Genomic DNA, 8,339 nt, shown 5'->3' on the forward strand with positions numbered 1-8,339 from the left:
TGGGGCCGCCACACACGCGCTGGGCCCGTCTATGTGCACTGCGCCGGGAGGGGCTTCCGGGCGCCCGCCCACCGTGTGGTCAGGGCACCGCTAGTTATGTCGGGCTGAGTGCCGTGTATGCATGCCACCTAGTGTAGCTTGACACCACGGGGCGGGGCAGGCGCGCCGCACAGCCCCCGGGGCACGTGTGCTGCACACGCTGCCCCGCAGCGGGCGGGCACGCCCACACGCACGCCCACAAATAAAGGCATGCACTCCTGCGCGCCCACAACCACATGCCCTGGACCCTCTTGTGCACAGCAGCTGACGTGTCACCTCTGTTTCCCGTATCATGACGCCGGCAGCCAGGCTGCGCCCGGGCGCACGCCGGGCTCGTGACTGGCTTACCGAGCGGTGGAGGCGGTGATGCAGGGTGAGAGGGAGGTGAGAGGGACGTGTGCACATCATATGGGCTTTACGTCCCCCCTTTCGCTGTCCTCTGTCCCTGATGTATATCACAGCCTTGTCACATAGCCTTCAGGCCGCTGTGGGCGCCGGTCTATGGCACAAGAGCGTCTGCTCGCCTGGCTGGGCAGCGCTCAGGGCCCCACCGTGGCGCCGCGGCCTGGGCTCCTGCGTGCTATGCCCTGCCGGGCGCGACTGCAGTGGCGGCTGCTGGTCCCATTGTAAAAGCTATCCGGGAGCCCAGGGGCCCACTGTGCACGCGGCGGAGGGGCCGGGCGGGCCTCGATGGCCCCGAGGTGGCGCGGCGAGGGTGGCCGGCGACGGCACGGCGTGGCACACCTGCGCCATGCGGCTGCTTGCCTGTGCGTGTATTTCATATTACATCTATAATGTGTATCTTTGTTGCGTGTGGGGTAAGTGGCCCCGGGGCTGGTGCAATGAATTGTTGTCGCCTTTCCAGCGCGACCGACCCGCGCGCGAGCCACGCAAGGTCAGGCTAAAAGTCGCCACTTTCCTGGCGTCGGTTCCTCCATATCCCTATCAGCATATACGTTCATGTAAAAGACCGCAAACAAGATACCTTCAAGTGGGGGTAGGCCGACTCATTCCGAGATGCGGACCCGCAAACCATGCCGACATGCCCACACGCGAACCAGCGATGTGCGCCCTGGCCAGCCAGTATGCTGTGGGCATGCGTCTATGGCCACCAGCCTAGTCCAAGCAGGTTGGGGCATTTGTGGGGCCGCCACACACGCGCTGGGCCCGTCTATGTGCACTGCGCCGGGAGGGGCTTCCGGGCGCCCGCCCACCGTGTGGTCAGGGCACCGCTAGTTATGTCGGGCTGAGTGCCGTGTATGCATGCCACCTAGTGTAGCTTGACACCACGGGGCGGGGCAGGCGCGCCGCACAGCCCCCGGGGCACTTGTGCTGCACACGCTGCCCCGCAGCGGGCGGGCACGCCCACACGCACGCCCACAAATAAAGGCATGCACTCCTGCGCGCCCACAACCACATGCCCTGGACCCTCTTGTGCACAGCAGCTGACGTGTCACCTCTGTTTCCCGTATCATGACGCCGGCAGCCAGGCTGCGCCCGGGCGCACGCCGGGCTCGTGACTGGCTTACCGAGCGGTGGAGGCGGTGATGCAGGGTGAGAGGGAGGTGAGAGGGACGTGTGCACATCATATGGGCTTTACGTCCCCCCTTTCGCTGTCCTCTGTCCCTGATGTATATCACAGCCTTGTCACATAGCCTTCAGGCCGCTGTGGGCGCCGGTCTATGGCACAAGAGCGTCTGCTCGCCTGGCTGGGCAGCGCTCAGGGCCCCACCGTGGCGCCGCGGCCTGGGCTCCTGCGTGCTATGCCCTGCCGGGCGCGACTGCAGTGGCGGCTGCTGGTCCCATTGTGAAAGCTATCCGGGAGCCCAGGGGCCCACTGTGCACGCGGCGGAGGGGCCGGGCGGGCCCCGATGGCCCCGAGGTGGCGCGGCGAGGGTGGCCGGCGACGGCACGGCGTGGCACACCTGCGCCATGCGGCTGCTTGCCTGTGCGTGTATTTCATATTACATCTATAATGTGTATCTTTGTTGCGTGTGGGGTAAGTGGCCCCGGGGCTGGTGCAATGAATTGTTGTCGCCTTTCCAGCGCGACCGACCCGCGCGCGAGCCACGCAAGGTCAGGCTAAAAGTCGCCACTTTCCTGGCGTCGGTTCCTCCATATCCCTATCAGCATATACGTTCATGTAAAAGACCGCAAACAAGATACCTTCAAGTGGGGGTAGGCCGACTCATTCCGAGATGCGGACCCGCAAACCATGCCGACATGCCCACACGCGAACCAGCGATGTGCGCCCTGGCCAGCCAGTATGCTGTGGGCATGCGTCTATGGCCACCAGCCTAGTCCAAGCAGGTTGGGGCATTTGTGGGGCCGCCACACACGCGCTGGGCCCGTCTATGTGCACTGCGCCGGGAGGGGCTTCCGGGCGCCCGCCCACCGTGTGGTCAGGGCACCGCTAGTTATGTCGGGCTGAGTGCCGTGTATGCATGCCACCTAGTGTAGCTTGACACCACGGGGCGGGGCAGGCGCGCCGCACAGCCCCCGGGGCACTTGTGCTGCACACGCTGCCCCGCAGCGGGCGGGCACGCCCACACGCACGCCCACAAATAAAGGCATGCACTCCTGCGCGCCCACAACCACATGCCCTGGACCCTCTTGTGCACAGCAGCTGACGTGTCACCTCTGTTTCCCGTATCATGACGCCGGCAGCCAGGCTGCGCCCGGGCGCACGCCGGGCTCGTGACTGGCTTACCGAGCGGTGGAGGCGGTGATGCAGGGTGAGAGGGAGGTGAGAGGGAAGTGTGCACATCATATGGGCTTTACGTCCCCCCTTTCGCTGTCCTCTGTCCCTGATGTATATCACAGCCTTGTCACATAGCCTTCAGGCCGCTGTGGGCGCCGGTCTATGGCACAAGAGCGTCTGCTCGCCTGGCTGGGCAGCGCTCAGGGCCCCACCGTGGCGCCGCGGCCTGGGCTCCTGCGTGCTATGCCCTGCCGGGCGCGACTGCAGTGGCGGCTGCTGGTCCCATTGTGAAAGCTATCCGGGAGCCCAGGGGCCCACTGTGCACGCGGCGGAGGGGCCGGGCGGGCCCCGATGGCCCCGAGGTGGCGCGGCGAGGGTGGCCGGCGACGGCACGGCGTGGCACACCTGCGCCATGCGGCTGCTTGCCTGTGCGTGTATTTCATATTACATCTATAATGTGTATCTTTGTTGCGTGTGGGGTAAGTGGCCCTGGGGCTGGTGCAATGAATTGTTGTCGCCTTTCCAGCGCGACCGACCCGCGCGCGAGCCACGCAAGGTCAGGCTAAAAGTCGCCACTTTCCTGGCGTCGGTTCCTCCATATCCCTATCAGCATATACGTTCATGTAAAAGACCGCAAACAAGATACCTTCAAGTGGGGGTAGGCCGACTCATTCCGAGATGCGGACCCGCAAACCATGCCGACATGCCCACACGCGAACCAGCGATGTGCGCCCTGGCCAGCCAGTATGCTGTGGGCATGCGTCTATGGCCACCAGCCTAGTCCAAGCAGTTTGGGGCATTTGTGGGGCCGCCACACACGCGCTGGGCCCGTCTATGTGCACTGCGCCGGGAGGGGCTTCCGGGCGCCCGCCCACCGTGTGGTCAGGGCACCGCTAGTTATGTCGGGCTGAGTGCCGTGTATGCATGCCACCTAGTGTAGCTTGACACCACGGGGCGGGGCAGGCGCGCCGCACAGCCCCCGGGGCACTTGTGCTGCACACGCTGCCCCGCAGCGGGCGGGCACGCCCACACGCACGCCCACAAATAAAGGCATGCACTCCTGCGCGCCCACAACCACATGCCCTGGACCCTCTTGTGCACAGCAGCTGACGTGTCACCTATGTTTCCCGTATCATGACGCCGGCAGCCAGGCTGCGCCCGGGCGCACGCCGGGCTCGTGACTGGCTTACCGAGCGGTGGAGGCGGTGATGCAGGGTGAGAGGGAGGTGAGAGGGACGTGTGCACATCATATGGGCTTTACGTCCCCCCTTTCGCTGTCCTCTGTCCCTGATGTATATCACAGCCTTGTCACATAGCCTTCAGGCCGCTGTGGGCGCCGGTCTATGGCACAAGAGCGTCTGCTCGCCTGGCTGGGCAGCGCTCAGGGCCCCACCGTGGCGCCGCGGCCTGGGCTCCTGCGTGCTATGCCCTGCCGGGCGCGACTGCAGTGGCGGCTGCTGGTCCCATTGTGAAAGCTATCCGGGAGCCCAGGGGCCCACTGTGCACGCGGCGGAGGGGCCGGGCGGGCCCCGATGGCCCCGAGGTGGCGCGGCGAGGGTGGCCGGCGACGGCACGGCGTGGCACACCTGCGCCATGCGGCTGCTTGCCTGTGCGTGTATTTCATATTACATCTATAATGTGTATCTTTGTTGCGTGTGGGGTAAGTGGCCCCGGGGCTGGTGCAATGAATTGTTGTCGCCTTTCCAGCGCGACCGACCCGCGCGCGAGCCACGCAAGGTCAGGCTAAAAGTCGCCACTTTCCTGGCGTCGGTTCCTCCATATCCCTATCAGCATATACGTTCATGTAAAAGACCGCAAACAAGATACCTTCAAGTGGGGGTAGGCCGACTCATTCCGAGATGCGGACCCGCAAACCATGCCGACATGCCCACACGCGAACCAGCGATGTGCGCCCTGGCCAGCCAGTATGCTGTGGGCATGCGTCTATGGCCACCAGCCTAGTCCAAGCAGGTTGGGGCATTTGTGGGGCCGCCACACACGCGCTGGGCCCGTCTATGTGCACTGCGCCGGGAGGGGCTTCCGGGCGCCCGCCCACCGTGTGGTCAGGGCACCGCTAGTTATGTCGGGCTGAGTGCCGTGTATGCATGCCACCTAGTGTAGCTTGACACCGCGGGGCGAGGCAGGCGCGCCGCACAGCCCCCGGGGCACTTGTGCTGCACACGCTGCCCCGCAGCGGGCGGGCACGCCCACACGCACGCCCACAAATAAAGGCATGCACTCCTGCGCGCCCACAACCACATGCCCTGGACCCTCTTGTGCACAGCAGCTGACGTGTCACCTCTGTTTCCCGTATCATGACGCCGGCAGCCAGGCTGCGCCCGGGCGCACGCCGGGCTCGTGACTGGCTTACCGAGCGGTGGAGGCGGTGATGCAGGGTGAGAGGGAGGTGAGAGGGAAGTGTGCACATCATATGGGCTTTACGTCCCCCCTTTCGCTGTCCTCTGTCCCTGATGTATATCACAGCCTTGTCACATAGCCTTCAGGCCGCTGTGGGCGCCGGTCTATGGCACAAGAGCGTCTGCTCGCCTGGCTGGGCAGCGCTCAGGGCCCCACCGTGGCGCCGCGGCCTGGGCTCCTGCGTGCTATGCCCTGCCGGGCGCGACTGCAGTGGCGGCTGCTGGTCCCATTGTGAAAGCTATCCGGGAGCCCAGGGGCCCACTGTGCACGCGGCGGAGGGGCCGGGCGGGCCTCGATGGCCCCGAGGTGGCGCGGCGAGGGTGGGCGGCGACGGCACGGCGTGGCACACCTGCGCCATGCGGCTGCTTGCCTGTGCGTGTATTTCATATTACATCTATAATGTGTATCTTTGTTGCGTGTGGGGTAAGTGGCCCCGGGGCTGGTGCAATGAATTGTTGTCGCCTTTCCAGCGCGACCGACCCGCGCGCGAGCCACGCAAGGTCAGGCTAAAAGTCGCCACTTTCCTGGCGTCGGTTCCTCCATATCCCTATCAGCATATACGTTCATGTAAAAGACCGCAAACAAGATACCTTCAAGTGGGGGTAGGCCGACTCATTCCGAGATGCGGACCCGCAAACCATGCCGACATGCCCACACGCGAACCAGCGATGTGCGCCCTGGCCAGCCAGTATGCTGTGGGCATGCGTCTATGGCCACCAGCCTAGTCCAAGCAGGTTGGGGCATTTGTGGGGCCGCCACACACGCGCTGGGCCCGTCTATGTGCACTGCGCCGGGAGGGGCTTCCGGGCGCCCGCCCACCGTGTGGTCAGGGCACCGCTAGTTATGTCGGGCTGAGTGCCGTGTATGCATGCCACCTAGTGTAGCTTGACACCACGGGGCGGGGCAGGCGCGCCGCACAGCCCCCGGGGCACGTGTGCTGCACACGCTGCCCCGCAGCGGGCGGGCACGCCCACACGCACGCCCACAAATAAAGGCATGCACTCCTGCGCGCCCACAACCACATGCCCTGGACCCTCTTGTGCACAGCAGCTGACGTGTCACCTCTGTTTCCCGTATCATGACGCCGGCAGCCAGGCTGCGCCCGGGCGCACGCCGGGCTCGTGACTGGCTTACCGAGCGGTGGAGGCGGTGATGCAGGGTGAGAGGGAGGTGAGAGGGACGTGTGCACATCATATGGGCTTTACGTCCCCCCTTTCGCTGTCCTCTGTCCCTGATGTATATCACAGCCTTGTCACATAGCCTTCAGGCCGCTGTGGGCGCCGGTCTATGGCACAAGAGCGTCTGCTCGCCTGGCTGGGCAGCGCTCAGGGCCCCACCGTGGCGCCGCGGCCTGGGCTCCTGCGTGCTATGCCCTGCCGGGCGCGACTGCAGTGGCGGCTGCTGGTCCCATTGTGAAAGCTATCCGGGAGCCCAGGGGCCCACTGTGCACGCGGCGGAGGGGCCGGGCGGGCCCCGATGGCCCCGAGGTGGCGCGGCGAGGGTGGCCGGCGACGGCACGGCGTGGCACACCTGCGCCATGCGGCTGCTTGCCTGTGCGTGTATTTCATATTACATCTATAATGTGTATCTTTGTTGCGTGTGGGGTAAGTGGCCCCGGGGCTGGTGCAATGAATTGTTGTCGCCTTTCCAGCGCGACCGACCCGCGCGCGAGCCACGCAAGGTCAGGCTAAAAGTCGCCACTTTCCTGGCGTCGGTTCCTCCATATCCCTATCAGCATATACGTTCATGTAAAAGACCGCAAACAAGATACCTTCAAGTGGGGGTAGGCCGACTCATTCCGAGATGCGGACCCGCAAACCATGCCGACATGCCCACACGCGAACCAGCGATGTGCGCCCTGGCCAGCCAGTATGCTGTGGGCATGCGTCTATGGCCACCAGCCTAGTCCAAGCAGGTTGGGGCATTTGTGGGGCCGCCACACACGCGCTGGGCCCGTCTATGTGCACTGCGCCGGGAGGGGCTTCCGGGCGCCCGCCCACCGTGTGGTCAGGGCACCGCTAGTTATGTCGGGCTGAGTGCCGTGTATGCATGCCACCTAGTGTAGCTTGACACCGCGGGGCGAGGCAGGCGCGCCGCACAGCCCCCGGGGCACTTGTGCTGCACACGCTGCCCCGCAGCGGGCGGGCACGCCCACACGCACGCCCACAAATAAAGGCATGCACTCCTGCGCGCCCACAACCACATGCCCTGGACCCTCTTGTGCACAGCAGCTGACGTGTCACCTCTGTTTCCCGTATCATGACGCCGGCAGCCAGGCTGCGCCCGGGCGCACGCCGGGCTCGTGACTGGCTTACCGAGCGGTGGAGGCGGTGATGCAGGGTGAGAGGGAGGTGAGAGGGAAGTGTGCACATCATATGGGCTTTACGTCCCCCCTTTCGCTGTCCTCTGTCCCTGATGTATATCACAGCCTTGTCACATAGCCTTCAGGCCGCTGTGGGCGCCGGTCTATGGCACAAGAGCGTCTGCTCGCCTGGCTGGGCAGCGCTCAGGGCCCCACCGTGGCGCCGCGGCCTGGGCTCCTGCGTGCTATGCCCTGCCGGGCGCGACTGCAGTGGCGGCTGCTGGTCCCATTGTGAAAGCTATCCGGGAGCCCAGGGGCCCACTGTGCACGCGGCGGAGGGGCCGGGCGGGCCCCGATGGCCCCGAGGTGGCGCGGCGAGGGTGGCCGGCGACGGCACGGCGTGGCACACCTGCGCCATGCGGCTGCTTGCCTGTGCGTGTATTTCATATTACATCTATAATGTGTATCTTTGTTGCGTGTGGGGTAAGTGGCCCTGGGGCTGGTGCAATGAATTGTTGTCGCCTTTCCAGCGCGACCGACCCGCGCGCGAGCCACGCAAGGTCAGGCTAAAAGTCGCCACTTTCCTGGCGTCGGTTCCTCCATATCCCTATCAGCATATACGTTCATGTAAAAGACCGCAAACAAGATACCTTCAAGTGGGGGTAGGCCGACTCATTCCGAGATGCGGACCCGCAAACCATGCCGACATGCCCACACGCGAACCAGCGATGTGCGCCCTGGCCAGCCAGTATGCTGTGGGCATGCGTCTATGGCCACCAGCCTAGTCCAAGCAGTTTGGGGCATTTGTGGGGCCGCCACACACGCGCTGGGCCCGTCTATGTGCACTGCGCCGGGAGGGGCTTCCGGGCGCCCGCCCAC

The sequence above is a fragment of the Chlamydomonas reinhardtii genome, chromosome 9, assembly GCF_000002595.2.
Source record: "Chlamydomonas reinhardtii strain CC-503 cw92 mt+ chromosome 9, whole genome shotgun sequence".
Classification (NCBI taxonomy): Eukaryota; Viridiplantae; Chlorophyta; class Chlorophyceae; order Chlamydomonadales; family Chlamydomonadaceae; genus Chlamydomonas; species Chlamydomonas reinhardtii.